This window comes from Diachasmimorpha longicaudata, chromosome 12 (genome assembly GCF_034640455.1).
Source record: "Diachasmimorpha longicaudata isolate KC_UGA_2023 chromosome 12, iyDiaLong2, whole genome shotgun sequence".
NCBI lineage: Eukaryota > Metazoa > Arthropoda > Insecta > Hymenoptera > Braconidae > Diachasmimorpha > Diachasmimorpha longicaudata.
This window is the reverse complement of record NC_087236.1, coordinates 495,993-519,450: the sequence shown is the minus strand read 5'-3', so window position 1 is coordinate 519,450 and position 23,458 is coordinate 495,993. Positions and strand designations below refer to the sequence as shown.

Here is a 23,458-nt window from a genome sequence, read left to right as displayed (position 1 = left end):
GGGCGTGGAAAAGTGAAGGTCAGTACGAAAAAATAGCTTTCGGCTTGTACTATAGTCTTTCCACGAGCCAAAATCGACTTTTCTGTACTTGTTTCGAATTATACTATTTTCATGAGTCTCGAATAATATTTTTTCGTACAGTGCGATGGAAAATACCATCTTTACCCACTTAAAAAGACAGTTATTATTTAATTTAACATAAAAACATTGAACGCAGATCTTTACGGCAATTTTTAAGTCTTTGAAATCACTAAATATTTGTTTCATTTTTACATTAGAATACCTTTCATAAAAAATACAAAAAATAGAAAAACTATAATATATTATGTATGCAATATAACAACGTGACACAATATACTATTAATTTGCGATTTTCACTGACTTAAAAATAGCAATGGATTGTAAATATTCGAAATAATCTTCCAAAAAAGATTTTACCGAGTTCTGACCGTGCAAAACTATTTTTAAAACCATTACCGTTCAGAAAAAAGTAAATCGAGTGGAAAATTGATGAAGAACAAATATTCCACATGATCGTCTTCCAGGAAAAATCATTAATATTTGATGAGACATACCGCCAGTGAAAAGAATTATATCACTCGAGTTCCGGATTATCTCCACAGTAGGTTTAAAAATTTAATCCTGACGATGATATCAAGATATACAATACCTGCTTTATCGACGCATGATAATCACAGTGAAAGAGTGCAGCTGCAAAGTAGCTGATGCGGACTAATAAAGTCCATTACATAATCCTAATCATCCTTTATATGCAACAATTCTTTCCACCTCTTGCAATATACATTGAGAATTGTTTTTATTATCTTTTTGATTATCAACTGTTATGACGAATGTGAGGACATTCATTATATTCTCATTTATCAATAAAATATAGTCCTCTAGCCCGACTGAGCCTGAGAAACAAACCATATTTTTATAGCATGTCTCGTGCAATCGCCTCTGAATAATCCCATGTTTATTGTGCTCCCAAAAATCAATAACTGGAGCGCCAGCTCACCCCAACCCGCTCGCCATCTCTCTCGACCCCAGGAAGCGAGACCAGCGGGACCCACAACCAAGACCACGATAGACTCCCTGAAGAGCTCATTGTCAACCTGAAAAATACATATTCTTTGAAATTCCAAAGCTGCTAATTGATTTTACCCCGAAAAGTTTTGCATTGTGATTTGGCCAGGGGCGAGCAATGCATTTGTCTCCCTCTAAGTGGGTCGGTTAGCCCTCCCCAGCCGGCGATGCTCTTCACTATTATATCACCCTGAATGGCCGATTATTTCGGTAAAGAAAATAAAGAAAATCCATGGGTGTTCCCCATGGCAAGAGAAGACAGTAGATGAGTAACAGGAGGGACATATCGGTGTTCTCTGGATTTTTTTTAGTTGTAGTTGTGATGATGGCGGTGGCAGCAGTTGCGCCTGTGGATCACGACTGTCAGTCGCCATCGCCAGTTGGCCTCGAGCGGTTGAGCCGTAAAGAGGAGGACATCTTGCACTTTGTCTCGCTCATTGTTTTTCAAGCGACCATTTTTTTTTTTTTTATCACCTTTTATGTACAATCAGCATTGCCAAGGTGCATAAGACTGATGATAATGGTTTATCAACTTTTAGTGGTTAAATATTTACCAGGTTAATTGGATTAGCTTATTGTCCAAGGGTATACCCAATGATTACAATATCTACGGTTGAATCTCCCACTGGGAAAGGGACTCAGGTATACATCAACATGTGGCTATGTGGTACGCGTTAAAAAAAAGTCCTTCGGTCTAACGTACGAGTGGTGGATCGTTGGAAAAATAATATTTACGTTTTATCCACAGGTAATTCAATGAGGTTAGCAGGTGTGTAAAAATAGTGATGCGGTGGGAAATCTATGCTGGACGTAAAGGGGTATCGGTGCACCTCAGTTTGAGGGAAAAGTGAAAATGAGAAACCGGGGGAAACCGTGTGCGGTAAATAGTATATTTTGAGAAAGTCGGGGTCTGCACCTGAAGGGACAGCTTTCAATTCGATAAGTTTCCCCTCTGTGGTAACAGGGTTTTTTCACCTATTGATGATTTTATCAGCGTTATCAGTAGGCTAGAGGTGAGGATTATGTGAGATTGTTGTTAGAGACAACGAGGGCGTAAGGTGAGTTTGTTGATAATACTAATTTATTGATTGTTTATTATGTTGATTTTACTGTCACGTTAAACACACTGGAACAATGAGTTTTTAATTAGGTAAATGTGGGGTTAGATACACGTCAAGGTGCACAGCATAGATTATGTACACTGGTACACTGGTACACGCTTCGGTTGTAGCATTCAATGGATTGAGAGTGGGGAAATGCATCAATTCGGCTCCCACGAGAATTGAATCAGATTTGTGTACAAGTTGTTTATTTCATGTACATGACAATGAAGGCACCTTCGGAAGTGCGACATTGACTCAGTTCTTCTCGAACAATAGAATTTATATTATCGCGATTTTTGAAGTCATGAATATTTTGGGTCAAGGATTGTTATTTAAGTCTATGTATTTAGCAGATGGACAAAGATACTTTTTTCAAAGTATTTGCTTTAAAAGTTTTATGATTAAACTTTATTAAAGAGGTCCTTTTTTTTATGAAGTTTTGTACATTTTTTCAAACTTCTCTGGAAGAATAAATAAATATAGAGGAAATAGAGATTTCATTGTCACGGATAATAAACAATCAAACTATGATTTTTTATTAGATACATGTTTTGGGATCATTTACCATCGGAGGTGGGGAAATGCATCAATTCAAATCTCACGAGAGTCGAATCAGATTTGTGTACAAGTTGTTTATTCGATGTAGATGACAATCAAGGCACCTTCGGAAGTTGCGACATTGACTCAGTTCTTCTTGAACAATAGAATTTATATTATCGCGATTTTTGAAGTGATGAATATTTTGGGTCAAGGATTGTTATTTAAGTTATGTATTTACCAGATGGACAAAGAGATGTTTTTCAAAGCGTTTGCTTCAAGAGTTTTATGTTTAGCATTAAAGTAATTTCTGTTTTCTGAAGTTATTTAGGTGTTCGGTAAAGTTTCCTTTCAACTTTTCTTCTTCATGAAGTTGTAACACTTTCATTTAATTTAAAAAAAAATAAATGAATAAATTGAGAACACATATTTTGGTGTTTCGTATAAAAAATAATCAAACTATGATTTTTTATTCAATAAACGTCTTGGAATCAGTTGTACTTCGAGGTGTATGTTATAGATGGTATACGACACTCGTACCCACTTTAATTGTAGCATTGAATGGATGGGAAATCGCATCAATTCAAATCTCACGAGTATTGAATCAGATTCGCGTACAATTTCTTTGCTAAAAGTACGTGACAATGAAACTGCTTTCGGAATTGCTAAATTGATTCAATTCTTTGATCAAGTAAAACTTTACATATATTGCTCTAGAATTTTTATTGATCAGATTTTACTGTTATCTGCAGACGACAATCAAAGAATGACTTTTTAATTAGATAAATGGCTTGGAAGTAGTTGCATTTCAAGGCGCACAACACAGATTATGTGTTATCCTACATGTTTTAGTTGAAGCATTGAATGGATTACGCGGATTAAATGCATAAACTTGAATCTCACGAGAATTGAATGTGATTAGTTGACAAACTGTTTGTCGAACGTACGTGACAATGAAATCATCTTCAAAATTGTGATATTAACACGGTATATTATCGAGATTTGAATAAATGATAAAAAATTTCTGTTATGAATTGTTTTCAAGCACATTTGTTTTGCAGATCAACTGAAAGATTTTTTTCTCCGAGTTTTAGGAATTATTTTCAAGTTATTATGAGATAAAAAATTCCAATGCAAATGTGAAACACTGCACATTATTTTCTGCAGATAAAAAAATGGTTGTTGCTGATTAAGATAATTATTTAATCGAATTAAAAATCTTGATTTTACAGTCACGTACAATATAGAAGCAGATAATGTTTTTTTGATAATATAAAGTTTGTCTGGGAGTTGTGCGCCTTTCATTCCTATGTGGAATATATAAACTTGAATCCTTCGAGAATTGAATCAGATTAGTGTAGGAATTGTTTATGTGATGTACGTGACAATGAAATCATCTTCAAAATTGCGACATTGAGTTCCTTCTTCTCGAACAATAGGCTTTATACCACCGCATTTTGTAAAACAATGAATATTTTGTGTCAAAGATTGTTATTTAAGTCCATTTGTTATGCCGATGGGAGATTTTGTTTTAAGAGTTTCGTGTGTCGAGAGTTTTATGACTTACGTTCAAGCAATTACGGAATTAACACTCGTGAAACGGTGATAAAATTTCTTATTCAAATGGAAGAGAGTGTAGATTATTGTTTCTCTTGTAGATTGTTGTAGATTTTTTTGCCTGTGCGTTTATTTGAAAGTACAAAATGCGTGATTTTAGTGAAGTCGCAATGTAGCGCCTTGTTACGAGATATTTTTTCACGTTTCATGTGCTTCCATTATTCGCGCAGTCAGTACAATGCACAAAGTACTTGTGCTCATGAATGTGCCATCCATTCCTTTTCATTATTATTCCGTACCGAATAAAAACGAGAGGCTTTGTGTACACGAATAGGAGATTTTTCTTTTTTGTAAAAATAGGTGTGTACGCTAATTTTTTCTTCCGACTTTCTGAGAGCACAGATTTTGTAAATAATTACTGGCATAGATGTTTGTTTCATGCTTTGTTTGGAGAGTTGAATCGCTGGACGTGTTGAATACAATGAGATCATGAAATAGGCGAGATTTTTGGAGGTGCACTGTTAAAAATAAAATCCAACTCGAGGAATGAAAGACTGAGTTTTCTGCAAGTGGCGAAAATTTCAAGGCGCATCGTAAATCTGCCTGGAAAATGAATTTTTACGAGCTCTAAGGCGACATTTCTTAAGACGCTATAAAATTTCAGAGGAATTTATTATTGAAAATGTCAGACATTTGAGTCGGAATTTTTAGCGCAAAATATAGGAGTTTCGGTAGACTTTGAAGTAAAAATGATCGAATGAATTTTCATCATCTGGTTTCGTGTATGAGATGAGATGACCCTTGATTTCTGAATACTAGTTCAGCCGTTTTTGCGCTGTTAAAGTAATTTTACGTTTAGTCGGGTTGCGATACTTTTCAATATTTTTACTCTTCCAATTTTTCAACTAATTTGTAAAGGGAAAATTTGGGATTTAGATAAATGAAGGCAATATATGCTCGTCATGAATGAAGTTGAAGCAGCTTTACCTTCACGTCGGTATCTTACCGACCGAATCCGCTGGTTCTGAATATGTTGCGTTGCCAAATTTTCTAATTGCATGAGTTAAAATTGGACAAAAATCATACATCGTCAGTATTATTTGAGATAAATTTCGGAAAGTGTTCATATTATATGTTTATACTTCTATTTTTTACGAAGTGTACAAAAAATTTATTAGTTTTTTTACGTCTCATGATCAAAAATTGAGATTTTAATCATTGACTACAACGAAAATGTTGAGTATGTTCTGCTTTTTAAACTTTTTTTTCAATAAAAATGGTTATTAAATTGAGGAAAAAATTAGGATTCTAAATGTGATCGAGTTTTCTAAAAACTACATGTAGTTTCCGATAATCTTTCAATTTACTAAAAGGATAGAAATCGTTTTTTAATTTGCTCCGTTTCATTTTTGATACATTAAATATTATTTTGGTTGGGAACTAATTAAAGTCTGATATTTCTAGAAACAACGATAAAACTATTACAAAAAACATCGACCGCAGTGAATTAAATATATTTTATATGAATATGGAAATAATGTACATATTGTATATATTTTTTAATCCCGTCGCGTCGAAAAACTGAGTTTCCAGTCAGTGAAAGGACTTTCCTGACACAGTGTGATGAAAAACTTTATTGGTAATTCGTAAAAAAAGTGGTTTTTGTGGAAGAAAATCCCCAGAGAAATATATTATTTTATAATCCAGCAATATTGAAAATAAGTAACTAAAACAGTAAATCATGTAGTTCCAGTGCTATCAAAATTCGTCATTTCTATTCTCTTCTATCCAAACCATTTAATTTTTTTAATTGAAATTTTAAACCAACATTTTTTTAACACTCCCCAAATAATTTTTAAATGGATAATATCGGATCCGAAAATCGCTAAAATGGTATCAAGAAGTTCAATTATATTCTTATTATGAACTGGCCATTATGAAGTAATGGGTTCACGTTTTTTATTCCATTTTAATAGACCAACGATTTAAAATCATTTGGAGTAATAGAAAATAATGTGTTGGATACCGTGATATCGGGAAAATTGGGGGACCGTAGTCGATAAGAGGGATATTTCGTGGTCTTTTAATCCCATGTCGGCTTCATGTTTGATAGTGTCTGCGGTGAGTTTTCCGTATTTATTTTCTCGATAGATAATTCCACTTTTTATGATGCAACTTTCAAGGTTTTTATTTGAATTTTTAAGAGTCATTTCCGAAAGTCATTAACTGACTGTCAAATTGACTGAAAACACAAAACCGTTGTTTACGAACGGGCAGAACTGTTCAATAACAATTACTCGAAAAGTTTGTTAATTGTTGGTTAAAGTGTCGTTCAAGGAATTACAAAATTATGAAGATCCTTTGATTTGTCAAAATATCAATAATTCTAGGAGGAAATTTGTTAAAAAATTTGTAAAATCCTCCCTTCAGGTGAAACAGATTCCCTTTATCTACGATTTGTTTCTATTTATGAAATTATTTCCTCAATTCAAGTATTCAGTGAACGTATTGATAAAGTAGTTTACAATAACATAATTAATAATTGTAGAGCAAGACATAGATACAGAGATTTCATTCCACATTAACTCTCGAGTAGTTCCGATGGGAATAAAGCTATAAACAACATAATCAGATTCACATATTAACGCAGAGAGACAACAATTAATGAACGACGAGAACTCATAACAATCAACACTAATACGCCTTCCATCGAGATAATTAAAACGACACATAAACATCAACAGATAGTGTAACCCAGTTATCAGCTTTAAAATTTCCAGTCATAGTTTTAATTAGAATTTCAATATACATAGATGCGACACAGTGTGACAATCGAATTTATTGGTTGAGTTGTAGATTGTGATTATGTGTTCCAAACGTTCATTGGAATTTTGGTATAGTTTACGTTGTTTCGGAGCCACAGCATCGCCAGAATCCAATTGTGCGATGAGTATTTCTGTAAGATTCTACTCACCCCTTATGACATCGATGAATTTACCCATATGCACATGATTTACTCTGACTTGCTTGTGGAAATAGCTGTGCTATATTCCGACAAAATTATTCACTGCTATTATATCGTCCCCCCGATACCTTAATAACAATTCCAATTCTCAATTTTGAATTTGGGAACATCATGAAGGCGAAGACAATTTATTTTTTGTACATTTGATATTGAATTATGGACAGGAATTGTTAAATAATATGAAAATGATTCAACTAGGAACTGTAATCTGTTTTTTATCACACAACTGACCCTTAATGACCAAAGTTTTCACACTCCGGGCCCATTTGACAAAAGGCCCTTGTTCATTCATTCCTCTCTGGTTCTGTGCATTGAAACTATTCTAAACATTTCGGTCCTGTTCTGTGAAAAACTATAAAATACTGACAGGGACTGAAAATAGCTATTGACATATGATTAATTGTTGTCCACATATACCAAACACTCTCAATATTTGAACGAAATTCACACGCAATTTGTACCAAAGTTCGTTATTCCGTAATTCGTGATGACAGGCAACAACCTAATTGGTGAGAGCACCCATCCGTTAATCTGAAAGTGTCAATATAAATCCTTCCCTGAAATATGACGTAAGACTTGACAAAAAAAACCAGTTGTCATAACGGTATTAACTCTCATGGGCTCACTGATAGATTTTTATATCCAGGGCATATGTTTATTGCCTGTTTCCTTACTTGAAGAATTCTTAATCAGATTGAAAATCCTCAGGGTTATCTGCCAATCTGGGGTGTGGATTATCCCAACATAACAGGTCATAAAGAGTTGAAAAATTCAGTTCGGTACTTTAATTAATTTTTAATTAAATAAAAATAAAGCTCAAATCGTTTTGCACTCCATCCAAATGAAATATTCTAAGTTACTACAGTCTTAATTAGAAAATTTTGCATTGCATGAAAATAATGAACTATTTAAAGAAAAATAGTGAATGATAAATCAAAGCTTTCGTAAGGACACGTATGAGGTTCAATTTTTTATGTTCCATAAAAAAGTTATTTGATGAAATCGTTCTGCAAGTTTCCAGATTAAAATTCCCATCGCACAACGCGAGGGATTTTATTCGCCAACTGATCTCGACCGTTGATGTCCAGGAAAACTTGAGGGAAATACCCAATGAGTTTTCCAGGTCACGCGATATTTGGATATCTCGCACCTAGTGCACCTTGATTTTTCGTAAATTTCCCAGAAAACTGATCAAGTTTTTTAGCAGTGCAATTAATTCATCTGTATGCCTCCAAAAATTTGCAAAATGCGAGCTCAAAATACCACTTCCAAACTCGAGTAAAAAAATGCGTCATTTCATCCGGAACATGCGAAATATCTTTAAAAGTATCCACTCTAGGTACCTTCACACCGCAATTGTCGAGTGCACTCCACTTGATCCGTTAGGTAACTTCTCCATATAAAGATCTAAACCCCAACGTTCAGAGAAATCAACGTAATTCGTAAACCGGCTGGGTTTTCCATCAATAACAGTAATTTTACCATTCCAAGGATTCTCAGAACCATCGAATGCCACCTAAAGTACAAAATTTCTATTCAAAATAATTCATTCATTGAATAATCATTGATTGAATCAATCGATGAATTATTGTGAATAGAAATTGTGAACTTTAGGCCGCATTCAACGGTTCTGAGAATACTTGGAATGGTAAAACATTGCTAGAAATAATAATAATAGTCCAGTGATCTCATTAATGAATAATAAATGATAATAATTGTCGGTAAGTGTGCCCGGCGCGATACTGGGAGACTCGGGTTCGATTCTCCGCTGGGTTAAAGCAGAAGTTGTTTTCTTTGAAATTCCAAGTCTCTCCAATTTTCTAAATAATAATAATAATAATCGTATTCGAGGTGAAGGCGGAATATATATCCCTCGAGGATAATTCAGTGATCTCATTAATGAGTTATAAATAATTCCTAGAAATATAAGAAAATTACATGACAAGTCGTATAACGGTCATGTAACTGTCATTGCCGGGTCCCATTATCGACCTACGGATGATCGATTTTTGTCATATGGCAAGAATGTGCGCGATATGCCTTCCATAGGACGGTTATCTGGCATGTGATGATGGAACCACTTCAGATGCCCAACTTTTATTATTTTGAATGCAATGTTTAGTTTCATTTTGGCAGAAAAATAATAACGAGTAAGGAGACTTATGGTCCGTTATGATACGTCAAAATATCACCGGGGAAGTCGTTATTTGAGTAAAGGGAAAACTATAAAGATAATATTAGTCTATCTCGTTGGTATAAATGTGGAAAACTTTATTGCAAAAGTATCTGACATTTGAGTTAATTGTTCACAGTTTATGACAGTCGTAATAAAAATACTTGAAAAATAATTGCTTCTGGATAAGTCTCTCTTCTCACTGAAAAATTACCTCAACGGACCATCACGTCACGACAGATAACAAAACGACACAATTTTATGATGAATTATTAAACTGTTTATAAATTTTCTTGGGCAGTTAAGTACTTTTTCTCCACTGAGTAGAAACATTTTGCTGACCAGTCAACAAATCTCGAACGGGCCAAAGACAATATAATTATTAAACAATTAGGTACTTTTCACCAAACTTTTCACATCGTGTAGATGTCCCGTCGCATCTCCATAGATATAATTTTCCAATAGCTAAATATTATTTGACCGTTTTCTTGAGAAGAGATCACATCTCGATCGTATTTTTGTGATGTGACAATTTTCAACTGGTAGCGTCATCTTCGATCTCTAATCACTCCCCGATAATGAATGATGTGCTTTTGTTAACTGTGTGTAGATATGGATGATCAGGAGATTCAGTCGACAGTGGAGTCTATCCTTGGGCCCGGGGTAAAGGTTATTGACTGCGAAAAGAAATCCTCGATATGTGAGGAGGAAGTATTATTGATTAATGGGGTACCTATTAAGCTCGAGGGCGATGACAGTGTTGCTATAAAAGAGGCGATACTCACGGGACAAATACCATCCTGTGATCTACTTAATCAAATTCTTATCAGGGCTGGAATCCTCAGGTAGAATAGATACAACTTCAAAAAATTTATAAATACGGAAATGGTAGTTACTTCTTAATTATTAAATGAAAACTTCATTAAAACTTTTATATTGCGTAAATACCTTCTGCTAAAATGTTTTTTAATTTGCTTACTAACCAACGATATTTAGAAGTATTTTATTTATATTCTAAAAGTTGCAACATTATTTTTGCCTTTAACAGTCTATATGATATTATAATTTTGCGATTTCATTTTTAAAACAACCGAGTAATAGTTTAATCAACAGCATTTATTTTTATTAATTTTTTTTTATTTATTTTGCTTAATGATACAGTATCAAGCGGTGAATTAATGAATTGGTGGGATTAGGTCTCTTCTCTTCACTAGAAAACCGTTTTTTAATATCGAATAGAATGATTTTTGTATATTTTAACGTATGCATCGAAAAATCTCAACGTAAATAATGTTTTGATAAACATTATTAAAACCTCAATTACGGTTAACTAATTGACGAATATATTTGACGATTTTTTAAGTGTAATTGATGACAAAAAATTTTCAGTGGAGAAATATTGTTTTGCTGAGGATAATTAATATGTCACTTATCTCAAAATTTAGCATAGTATTTTGATCCAGATTTCACGCAAACTTCCAAATTTTCTGTCATCTAGATAAAAGTTACTGCACTGTAAACAGAAAATTCAACATAAACAAGATATTATTTATTCTCCTCAGGACAGTATTTTTCAAACGAAAAATAAAACCAGATGTTTATATATCAAACATTTTTAAAAATACATGTTTACCAAACGGAGGGGTAATCGTCATTAAAAAATTTCTCTCCGTCCATCGCGTAATGCACTCATTTCCACATTTTGATGTAAAGAACTGATTAGTTTGCGAAGACGATTGCTTCAGCGATTCTTCTATTTTTCCCAAAAAAACATATGGAAGAAAGAGAAAAATTATGTATTGATAGTTTAATGAAAAATTCAACTAATAATCTGATAGAAGAACTTGGAAAATCCTAGAGAATGATTTCATAAACGTAATTAACATTCAATTTACGTTATTTAGATGTTTCTGTGCGTAAATACCAGCATTTTTAACAGAAGGAAAGCAATATAAATGTTTAAATTACATAAAACATGTTGATTTTGTAATTACTCGGCTCACGTACTGGAGTATAAAAATATCTTCTATCTATTACTATGAGTCTATAATGAGTTTACCATTTCCTGTACCCACTGACATACATTTTCAATACAATCATTCGATTCTTTGGCATCAAAGCCGATGGCAAACTTGATTATCTCATCATTCACTTGAACTCAATAAATTCATTGAAATTGTTGAAGGGCAGAATTGTCATTTGCTCCAATTACTTATAGTAATTCTAGTTTTGATGATTGTTTATATGAGTACACCCAATTGCCATATTTTTAAAAGGGCTCCAGTACGTTTGGAAACGTCACTAAGTACAAAGTCCAGTATTGTAACTAAAGAAGAAGTCACAGTGTCTCGTAATAATAAAATTATTGACGAGCGCAATAGAGAGACACACGAGAGCAATTATTATGTATCGTCGACGAGTGAAATCTGGGAGCCAGTGGGAATTATCCAAAAACCTCGGAAACCCTGTTACAATTCGGATCAATCACGACCAGAATCCAGCGCTAGTTCAGACCAAGGTTACACAACCAATAACAGCACCAATAATGTGTTGAGGGGAAACGAAGAGGAACAAAAAGCCTACTCCAAATATGGAGAAAGTGTTCCGGATTGTATGCAGCAGTGTTTGAACCAATTGAGTAACCTTGGATTGAGTGTGCCTGAAGTGAAACCTACGTTACCGGTAAGCGTACATCATATCATATATGTTTGTGTACTAATAATATACTACATCGTATCGTCAATAACACAACTGCTAATATTGACTAGTCCTGAGTAATCTTCACCTAAAATCATCAACAAAAATCGAGTTGAATGGAAGCTTCGAAATGTTATTGATCTGCTGATTATTTAAAAAATTAGTCATTCCAACATTTTTAGGGAGAGATTTCTCTTTTTAAAAAATGCCTAATTGGACAATAAACAAAATGTTATGTCCACTCAAAGCTTTCTATAATTTCTCTAGTTGGATGATGTTGTGGAAGAATTGTTGCATTTAACGAGGATCAAATAATGGTAATGAACGTGGAACTATTTAAAGGCGATTTCGTCTAATCTGTACCACTCGAATAAATCCAGCAGTGAAATTGAACAACTCGTTGACTATCACCTTTGTTACTTTACCGTAAATTTCGGTTCTTCACTCTTCCGAATTAACGCGTTATCGCTCTACCCCCTCCATGAGGACATTCTAATGCGCTCTGACCGAAAGAAGTTTAATTAGGACGTTACTCGGGGAATGGATGATTTTGTGGAAAAAAATGATGAGTATAAAAGTCCCCTTATTATCTCTCCCAGCAACGCTCATTACTCTGATGAAAGAATATTAAACAAGACGTCATTCCACTCCTCCACAGAATTGATCTGGAGAAAAAGTTATAAAAAAGTGCGATGAAAATCGTCGTAATGATTTATAACGACTTAATAGTCGTGGGTTTTAGCTAATTAATAACTCACGTAGAAAAGAGTTTATGGCTTTTGGAGATTATTCTGAAAGATTATAAAGATTCTTCGGAAGTCAAAATTTGAAAGGTCATAATTTACACGTCTAAAATTCAGGGCTTAGTAATTTGTGTGTCAAGATGGAGGAATTTGAGAAATAAAAATAGAAAAACGCATTGCTTTTGGAAGATTTTAGTGTCTGAAGATGATTTTAGGTCATCAGGCAGATCTACATAATCTTTTGAAGGTTGTGCCTAAGAATTTCCAAAAGATCTATTTATAGAACATTTTTTCCATAGAAGTGGAGGGAGCAAAAACATCGATATTTTCGCTTAAATTTTGAATTTTTCAATTGCATTCTATGGAAGTTTTCTATCTTTTTTATTTGAAATATTTCAAAAGAATGATTTTGTTAATTATGGATGATTTCCCAAGAGGTAATCATTGAAAACATTCAACTTCTAAGATCGACGGATGAGATTTTTTTTTGTGTAGTTCATGACAAATAATTGTCCACTTTTACCGACCTAATTAGCGAAGAAATCGGGGGAAAATATAGTAACGTTCCGGCCGATGTTATAATTCTTCTCGATGAAATACTTCTCAATTAAATCATTTAAAGTTCTTCTCTAAGTGAATATATTCCAGAAAACTTTTATTTCAAAAGAATCCTTCTTCCATTCAGCCAATTAATTGGCTTGTTCTCTAAAATTAAAGTTTTTCCCAGCTTTTTATCTGAATACGTGTGATAAATTGCAGATTTTATAATCGATAAATGGGAATATTCACATATAATACCACAAGTGGTTCAAAATTATCGAATATTTCCCGATAGATTCGTTGCAAACAAATGAAGGAGTCAAGTTTTTCAGGCTAAAAAATCACGAGTGCGAAGCACGAGTGATTTTTCCTGAAAAACTTGACGACTTCATTTGTATGCAGGGAACCTAGAGGGAAATATTCTATAATTTTGAAGCTCGAGTGGTATTCAGGGGATTATTTTTCCTATCCAAATTTCGGCCAAGAGAATTGTGCCATGACATGAAAAGAGGTTTATTTGGTTAAGTGTCGTTTGTTTACCAAAATATTCAAAAAATTATCGCTGATATTCGAGGTAGGCTATACAAAATATCAACAAATGGTGCAATTCTATTGGCTGAAATTTGGATGGGGAAAATAATCGCATGTAATACCACAAGAGCTCCGAAATTATCGGATATTTCCCGATAGGTTCGTTGCAAACAAATGAACGTGTCAAGTTTTCCAGTTTTAAAATCACGAGCGCGAAGCGCGAGTGATTTTTCTGGAAAACTTGACGAGCTTATTTGTTTGCAGGGAACCTTGAGGGAAATATCAGATAATTTCGAAGTTCGAGTGGTATTCGGGGGATTATTTTTTGCATCCAAATCTTGGCCGATAGAATTGCACCATGAGACATAATTTTCAACGAATTGCCATTTAATCTGTCAGATACAATTGAGGGTTACTTCAACATTTGTTTTTTTTTATATATATCAACATGCAAAATTTCCAGTGTAATTTTCAAGAATATCCGCTGAAATACCGTGTTGACTATACAAAATAACGTCGAATGGTGCAATCCTATTGGCCAAGATTTGGATGGGAAAAATAATCAATAAAAATCCCGTATATTTTCCCTTATGATAAAACTGTTTGTGATTGTAGGAAAGTTAATGGAGCTGACACGTAATTTTCATAAAAAATCGCGGCTTTATGTTCAGACTGCTCTGTCATTCTTACTTGCCTTACCGGTGAAAAATTACTATACCTTTATTTATACTTTCCGAGGCGATTCCATAATCAGCAAATAAGTTCCAATTTCCGTAATTTTAGCTCTCTGGGTAGAAAAAAATTTTGAGTTTGCAATTATCATCGAAATGAGTCAAATTATAAATTTAAAATCGAAGATTTTGAAAAAATCTTTTCTGTTAGAAAGTCTATTGACTATTATCTCACGTATGAAAATGTCTCTTGGTGGTTCCCATTATTATTTTCAAAGTTCTCCAGTAAAGTGATCTGGGTCGACTTACCCATTTAACTTGAGGCTCAAGTTCACGTAGTGAAATCTAATCACCTGTGAACTTGTTATCTCCTACTTCTTCCAAATTTCAGGATAGAAATAATATAATAATAATATAGGAACCTCTAGGAAGCAGAAAACGCATGTACGGGAAATAAGTTATAGGAAGAAGGGAAATTTCTTTACTGGAAAAATTGTTTTTTATCATTCTCGGGGTAATTTATCAACAATTTTCATTTGAACACGTGAAGTTCTGTCTTGAAATGTATGAAGATCACTTTTTTTCAAATTTCCAATCACGTCGTACAGTAGTTGCTCCGGGACAAACCCGGACTTGAAATTTTTCTAATTTATTTCCTTGATTTTTATAGTTCAACTTTCCTATGACTTCATAATAATAAATCGACCAAATCGAATTTGTGGTTCTCCTTCCATTAGAAACTATTTCGATTAAAACAAAATTTAAGAAACTTTTTCTCCATTAAATTTACATTATAAAATTCCGAAGCATTAACATCCCATCAACAAGCGAAGGTCCCAGTTTTTCAAACCCTCAATAATAAAAAACATCGTCATCAATTCTCAAAAGGGTGAGGGTTCGAGGTTGACCCATTTGTCGTGAATAAATACCTCAAATAGATCTTATACTTTTTTGCTTTATTCACTAGTTACATTCAATGAAGTCGAATCATTCTGGAGTTCAATAGATGTTTTTTGTGATGAAAATAAATATTGAAAAGTCATTTTAAACGCCATTCGACTAATAGAAAAATCTCCTCAGGTATTCCTACATAATTTCACGACAATTTTTCCCTTTATACAGTAGAAGGACATCAGTATATTTCCCATTATGGTAATCGGATTTTAATTATTATTATAATTGTTGTGGAAGAGGAAGACGAAAATAATCAGAGAGGAATAAACGTCTTGAAATTGATTTTTTCCCGTGTGACAGGAGCAGCTTTAAATCACTCTGTTGTTGTCAAAGACGATTTAAATATCAATATTTCATATTTTTATTATATAGAAATCATTTGTTATTGTCTCTGGCAAATCGTAAAATCCATCGATTCTATCCCAATTCTCTCAAATGAGAAGAGAAGATTCACAATTCGGTTATGAAATAAAGAGGAAAGGGAAAACAAAATTGTATAAATGATGCAGCGACGAGGGCCACGCTCCAGTTTTGGAAAATGAAATTTCAAAAATTTTGGTTTTATTTATTTTTTAACGTGGGAAAACCTCGAAAGATGAAGTCGTTGTGACCAGACGTCAACACATGGAATGCCAACTTTCAAAAAAGAGATGTCAAAAAACCCAACAATCGTCCACTGCTGGTCGTCCCCTAGATAATTCACCAACAAACACCATCTGAATTATATAGAAATGAAAGAAAAAATTGTGAAAAACTTGAAGCCATTTTAAAAGAAACTTGGATTGCCAGGAGCTATATCTTGACCCGACCACCGTCCTGCACCACCTGCAAAACCGATTAAATTCCTCTTCTCGCCTCTCATCGAGGAATAGGAGAAACTCCAAAGCAAGACCACAGCTGTCTCCCCAAAACAACAAAAAAAATGCCACATTATGACTAGACTAGACTGACTCGGAAATTCAGTAACAACTGGAGAAAAAAAAAAAAGAAAAAAGAAGCCCGAGGGATTAACAATTCTCATTCTCATTATTCTTTTTGTTCTCATCCCCGAGATGACTACAAAGATCCATTGGATCGTTCCTCAGCATCCATTAGATGTATCACCGGAGTTTCTGGTGCGAATATGGTTGCGCAGGATCGCAACGCCGGCGCATTGGAGGCTTGCAGCCATCCGTCCGTCGAGCTAGGGGTGACACCCCGTCGAATGAAAATGGGGAGAGCCAGTACTGTATTGCTCCTCTATTGAGACAATCCAATATCACTCCTTACTCCACACATTATTTTACCCTCAATGAACATATTCAATGGTTTAATATTTATCCCTCCCCACAATAACTCGACAATTATCAATATCGATTATTGATCACGGTATCGAGGCTTATTGGGGCTTATTGGGGGATGTGTTGTACCGCAGGTTATATTTAGTTGTAGCAACATGATGTGACAAGTAAGTGCGCGATCATCGAATATTGTTGTGATGAGGGAAATTGCCGCTGACAGTTGATCTCTGTTTCAGTTGGTCAAAGTTTCGCCAAGTTTGTCAGTTTCACTGTTGGGAACAGTCGGAGCATTCGATGACATTTTGTGGGGAATAATTCGTGTTTTCCGGTGAATAACTACTATCTGCGCTCCACCCAGCTATTTACTATGATTTTATACTCATGCCATCCCATAATAGAGATTTAGCCGCTGGGATTCTTGGGATACACATGAGTTAACTTGATATTCTCGCGGAATCTATTGCCTGGGGGATATCGATTATTCGAGATGAATTATCGATTGAATTGTTAATGTGGTGAGAGCAAATTCAAATGGAAATAGGGGGGTTATAAGGTTAGTTCGGAGTTATTTTGTCATGTCGATGATCAAATGAATTTCGAATAATGTGATTTTTCTGGTGTTTTGGAAGAATGAAGTTTGGCTTTATTTTAGCAGAAACATTTTTTTTACAGAACTCGATAAGCTTCACTCCAATCCCCTTGATCACTTGTTTTACAAGTATTTTTACATTAAGCCGTGTAATACTTCTCAGCTCATCAGGTTTAACAACAATCCTCATGCCCATGATTATTTCAAGAGTATTTTCCCGAAGAGAAGGTCTAGAGATCTCTTGTGTAGAACGATTTTAGTAGCGAAGCAGTAAATCGCTTTATGTCTATTTAGATTATTGGACCGTTTTTAGCGAATATCTTGGCATCCAAAGGAGATTGAAATTTTTTTCTTAATAATCTTTTTTCTCAAGGGAATTGAGAAGAGTACGAAAAAGGTTACAATAAAAATTTTCTTCTCTTAGATTCAGAGATAGTCTTCGAAACGGTCCGCGAAAAACTAAGTCGACTTGAACCGATTTACAGTTTCACTACTGATTTATGAGCTACAAAAACTGTTTTACGAAAATTTTGGGTAAAGATAGGATTTTGAGGAATTTTATTGGAGGAAGGTCACTCTCAAAAGTTTAAAATATTGAATTATAATTTCCAATACTGGAGACGATAAATAATGGCTGTTATTCAAGACTGATTAGACGTTTCGATAATAACAGGATAACAGGATGTAACTTGATACTGAACTTTATTAATTTTTTTTAAGCGATAGTGGAATAATCAAATTTTGTAGATTGCTGGAATGACGTTAAAGTCTATGATGGGGATCGGAGATTCAGGAGAGGTAGATGGAACTCATTCCAGCCCGGATCTATATGCAATAACTTGAGAGAATGTTTGGGGCACTCCAGTTGGATTAGTTGTTGGGAATATTCAATACTCTGAATTGCTACTTTTCTTTATTACCTTACGTGACTGCGACTACGTGATGAGACAAATCCCTACAAGATAATAAATTGAGTGGAGGAGAGATAAGTCTTGACATTTGTACGGTTTTTCGAGATTGAGCCGTGAGGTATTTGTCAACCATGAAATTATCTGGGGGATCAGTCATCTACTGGAAAATGTGAAAACTTTTTTAGTGAGAAAGTATTTGACGCGTTTACGTTATGGAAGAAAGAACTTGATGATAATTTCTTTTCGTATTATTTATTGTCGAAGTGGCGGAACGATGCGGCTAGTTTAATTGAATTTATGCATTCTACAAAACTTTCTAATTACTAATCCGTAAATTAATTATAGGAATTTAGGGTTAAAACCAAGCGAGTTTAACGTGAAAATTTCCAAAATATTTCTTTTATTATCAAAATAAATGAGCATTTAATCACTGAAATCAGTTATAGTTGACTTGACTATTTAAACTCTTCACTATTGTTAACATTACAGAATTATGGTTTAATGAAATTAGTTACTCTGCTACGGTCATTACAAAATACTCAAATGTTTTAATTCACAGAAAGCGTAATCAACTTATTCCCATTCCCGAAGTAATTAAACAATGCGGATAAGTCATAAATTATTGAATTTATACGTTGTACAACACTTTTCAATTACCCATTCGCGAATGAATCGATTGAATAATACATCTGAATTCATGATTAAAAATAAAAGAATTTACGAGAAGAAAACTGCCCAGACATTTCCTGATACTAATAATTTCCTCCTACGCGTTATCATTGAAAATCATTCAACGTCTAACGATTAAAGTAAGTTATGTGACGACCGAAACTGTTTTAACTCTTCTCCATTGTTAAACCCGCAGAATGAAGAAACCCTTGTCACTCTTCATTACACCCTCCCATTGTTAAATGAGATTAATTAATACGTTACAGCCATTCGAAAAAATACGCAGCTTTTTAAGCGCCATTTTTATTCATAGAAAGTCAACTAAAAAACCCATGGAATTGAAATAATTTCAATCTCTTACCTAACACCTGCAAAACTATTTAAAAATTTTTTAAATATTTCTTATCATCAGTTAACCAAATACGCAGATTAAACGGTGGGTTATTGTTTATCAAGTATTAAACAATTTATAAATTCTTTTTCACCTAATGATAAAATATTCCCATTTTAATCATTTTTTTAAATATAAATTTTTATTTTTATAGAAGACAATGTGGAATGATATTTTTTAATTCTTATTTTAAACCAAATCGATAATTAATTAGAAAAAAAGTCATTCGCCAATCAATCTTGTAATTTATCATAAGGAGTTACAATAAAATTCTAATACTTTCTCACTTTTGGGTTCAGGTCCTTCAATTAAATAATAAATATTAAAAAAGGGAGTGCGCGATGGATTGCTCTCGTATAATACTAATTAACAACTCCACGAAAATGCTGGTCAATCGATACCATCATCGAATCAAGGGATTTATTTTTATGACAACCCACCAGAGGCGTTATGTCCCCTAGTGACACAGTATGATTGACTGAGCAAAGATCGTGATTGCATAAAATCCTCGTGGGGGATAAACGTTTGTAATTTCCGATAATTATGCATTGTTCATCGGGTCTATTGAAGTGAGAAGTTATTTCACGGCAATTGACAAAGCATTAACTATGACAGAATGAATAGGATCAATTGTTAACTCTCTGCTGACTTAGGGCATAGATTCTCTGCTGGGAATTTATGGAGAATCGAAACATGGTAATGATGGACTCGGAGTTAATTGCGGAGACCTTCATGCTTAGTGAGATGAACAATGTAGGAGGACACGAGTTATAAACAATGGACGGACGGTATAATCGATGCTATTGATCGGGGGATGGAAATTGCTACTACTCGGACAATCAGTTTGTTGGGGATTATTAAAATATTGAAATTGTTATCACCAAAGGAGTTCGCCAATTGCTTTTTATAGAAACAATTTTTTGGAAGAGTCAATGGAATTGTTTCGGGTTAATTACAAAATTTTCATCAATTGCCTGATTATTATATTTTACAAAAATTTTGTTTAGAAACTCTCAAAGAATATTTCGAAGAGCTTTTTTGACGTGACTCGAATCGATCTTCAGAAGCAACATTTTTTCCGAGATAATTCATTCATCAACTATCTTCACAAGACCATTTTTTTTAAATATTTTCGAACAAAAATGGTTTTCGAAAATATTTAAACAAAATGTCATCCCAAGATCTTGTAAAAAATATAGTATTTTTGGAACGATTTGTCTTCTACAAATCTTTCTGAACCATCAACAACCTCTTCAGACTAATCTCTAGAAGATTTGTCTACAAATTTCTAGAAGATATTCCAAAGATAAATATGTTTCTACGCGGGAGGTCTTATGAAGAAATTTTGATGAAGTTTCTAATGTAGTTTCACTCAAGAGCCAGATGATTTGGAAATGAACAAGATCTGAGTGTGTAAGGAAGAACACATCAATATTTATTAAAAATTTTGAGATATTGGTTATGGAAGACTGATTCTCGTGGATTAACCAACTTTATTCGACGGGAACTAATATTGTTGAGCTATAAATCGATATGAATTAAAGTCAAACCTCTTGATTATGTCATTATAAAATGAGCATCACATCTGGTTGAAAAGATGAGAAATTCTTTGATGCGAATGTTGATCCGCCTTTGAAAAATAACACTTCATCTTCTTTGAGTCAAAGAAAAAATTTCCAATCGGAGGATTTCTACCGCATTTCTGCATCAATACCTGGAGATTGATCCAATGAAATATGGAAATTTTATGCACTTTTGAAAGGCTTCTCTCGAGCTTTAAAATTAAAGCATGTCCTTGGTTGTTTTATTTGCCCAAGAGCTATTCAAAATTTCAGAAAATCCATTTTCTCTCTGTAATGTAACTTGATAGTAGTTTTTATAAGTGTAATGGATGGAATATCCGAATAAGGGTCTATAAAAATTCAAGATAAACTTAATGACTGGTACAGTACAAATAAATGTCTAATATGAAAAACTTTGTTCCTAAAAACTTATGGAGTAAAAGGGAGGTCCTACATCGGACTCCGTCTTTCATCGTTTGTTTTAAATGGATACGACTCTGGATTTATAGCTACTGACGGGTCACTGATTTGAATGTTTATTCCTTGACAGCAAAAGTCACAGCATTTAAGATTCATACTCTTGACTTGATTTCATTTCCAAATATAATAAATTTTGCCTTGAAAAACTCCTTAAATTGACTTCTGATGACTTTGACGTGAATGGGGATGACTTTTTTATATGGGCAGATGTCTTTGCGGCTATTGATTCAAAAGTAAAACCTCCGAATGACAGACAAATCTTTGGAGCATGAGTGCCATATTTGAACCTAAGATTTTTATTAAATAATTGAAAACATGATCGTTTCTTTTACTTCTTGAGGAAATATCAATTTTCTTACAATTCAGGAGATTTTTCTAGAAATTGAAAACCTGTTCGAGAAATGGTCACATCACTAGTCTTAGTGCAAGAGAATTCAAAAATATTACGAGAACTTTTATCAAATAATAAAATTCCTTTAGATATTCTCAGAGAGTCTTCCCAGAATTTCATAGGGTTTTCCGACAATTTTTAAGAAACTCAGCCTCGTTTTATTCAAAACTCATTGCTCTTTTTCTAACCGACTGGAAAATTTTCATGAATTTCTTGAAAAAGTCAAATATTACTACTCGAACTGCCTCAGGAGCTGTAAAAACCTCTTTTTCCCTGTTTATTTCGAAAATCGAGAGTTATATGAGAAAATTGGAAGAGTCCTTTGCTGTAATGATTTAATTTTTTGTTCAAAGGGATTTTTTTAAATATTTTCCTCTAAAATGAATGAAGGATCACGTAATTCCATAATTCATTGATGAATAAAATGTGGATACTGTCATGTTTTTGGAGTAGAAGATTATGTTTTGTCCTGTCCTCCCCTATATGATAGTCTTGGATGTCAGGAGTCTCTTGCAAAGACGTTGAAAAACTTGTTTTGATTTTAAGTGAAAACTCTTCCGCCAAGAATGTCTCTTCCTCTTTGGTTCTATCGAGCTAACTTACCAACAAGATTGGCGAAATGTCAGCTACTCATCCCTGACAGATAATAGTATCGCACAGAAGTACACACTAAAGTGGTGAACCGATGCAACTCAAGCAATAAATAAAAATATATGTATAATCGATGGTATTGATCGATGGATGTGGCACTGGTAACAGCTTGGGGAATTTTTATGTTGGTAATAATTTAGTTGGTGAGGCATATAAAAAAAATATTCCACTCCCAGGAGTAAATATTGTCATTGCGATAAACGATTTATGATGAAATATTGGAGGATGGCGTATAAAAGTTTGTTAGACAGGTTTATGCGTTTGCAGTGGTGTTGCAGAGTTCACAATGATGAAAAAACTTTGAGAAACATTGAAACTCTGAATGTGACACTTCAATGAAACGCAAAACTGCTGAAAAATTGTGAAAAAAGCTTGTCAAATTTGAAAGTGAATCACTCAACGTTTCAATTACAAATCCAATCAGTGATGAATGGAGTGACATCTAATTGGATTTACTCGGTGAAGTTTTTCTGGGATAAATGTGCGCAATGTATTACTATGCCAGTAAGCTGACTGCTGCAGCATTAAGTGCGGGCTTGAGAGTTAGCGATACGAGTAACTCGAGTTCTAGTATCGTATGCAGTTGTCAGGAAGTTAAGAATGGTGGTGAGTGCATTGGAAGGTCTTCACCGAGTTCGTTCAGACCTCTGGTCAATTTTACCGCACAGACTTTAACGACTAATACGTCCCAGAAAATTCATTCACGATTAGCGAGAGTCAGTGGGAGTGGAGCCACCGGGGCAATTTGTTCACCAGGGCCTGACAATATTTTTGTTACTGCTAATATTGAACATCCACGTAACACTGGATATCATCGACATCGAACAAAGCAGAAGGTAAGAATTTCTACTAATGAAAAAGAAACCTTAAACTCGATTCTATTTAAATTAAAGGCGTTTGTCCATCATGATGAATGC

General features: G+C 34.0%; 1 protein-coding gene and 1 long non-coding RNA gene across 2 annotated transcripts in view; both read left to right on the top strand.

Annotated features, from left to right (window-relative positions):
- LOC135168185 (uncharacterized) overlaps nt 1-23,458 on the top strand; it is a 46,972-nt gene that overhangs the window by 6,030 nt on the left and 17,484 nt on the right. The gene's annotated exons all lie outside the window — the stretch shown is intronic.
- LOC135168186 (uncharacterized) lies at nt 1,439-11,896 on the top strand. Its single transcript, XR_010300010.1, has 3 exons — nt 1,439-1,753; nt 1,835-2,144; nt 11,758-11,896. It is a non-coding gene; the product is annotated as an uncharacterized LOC135168186 (long non-coding RNA).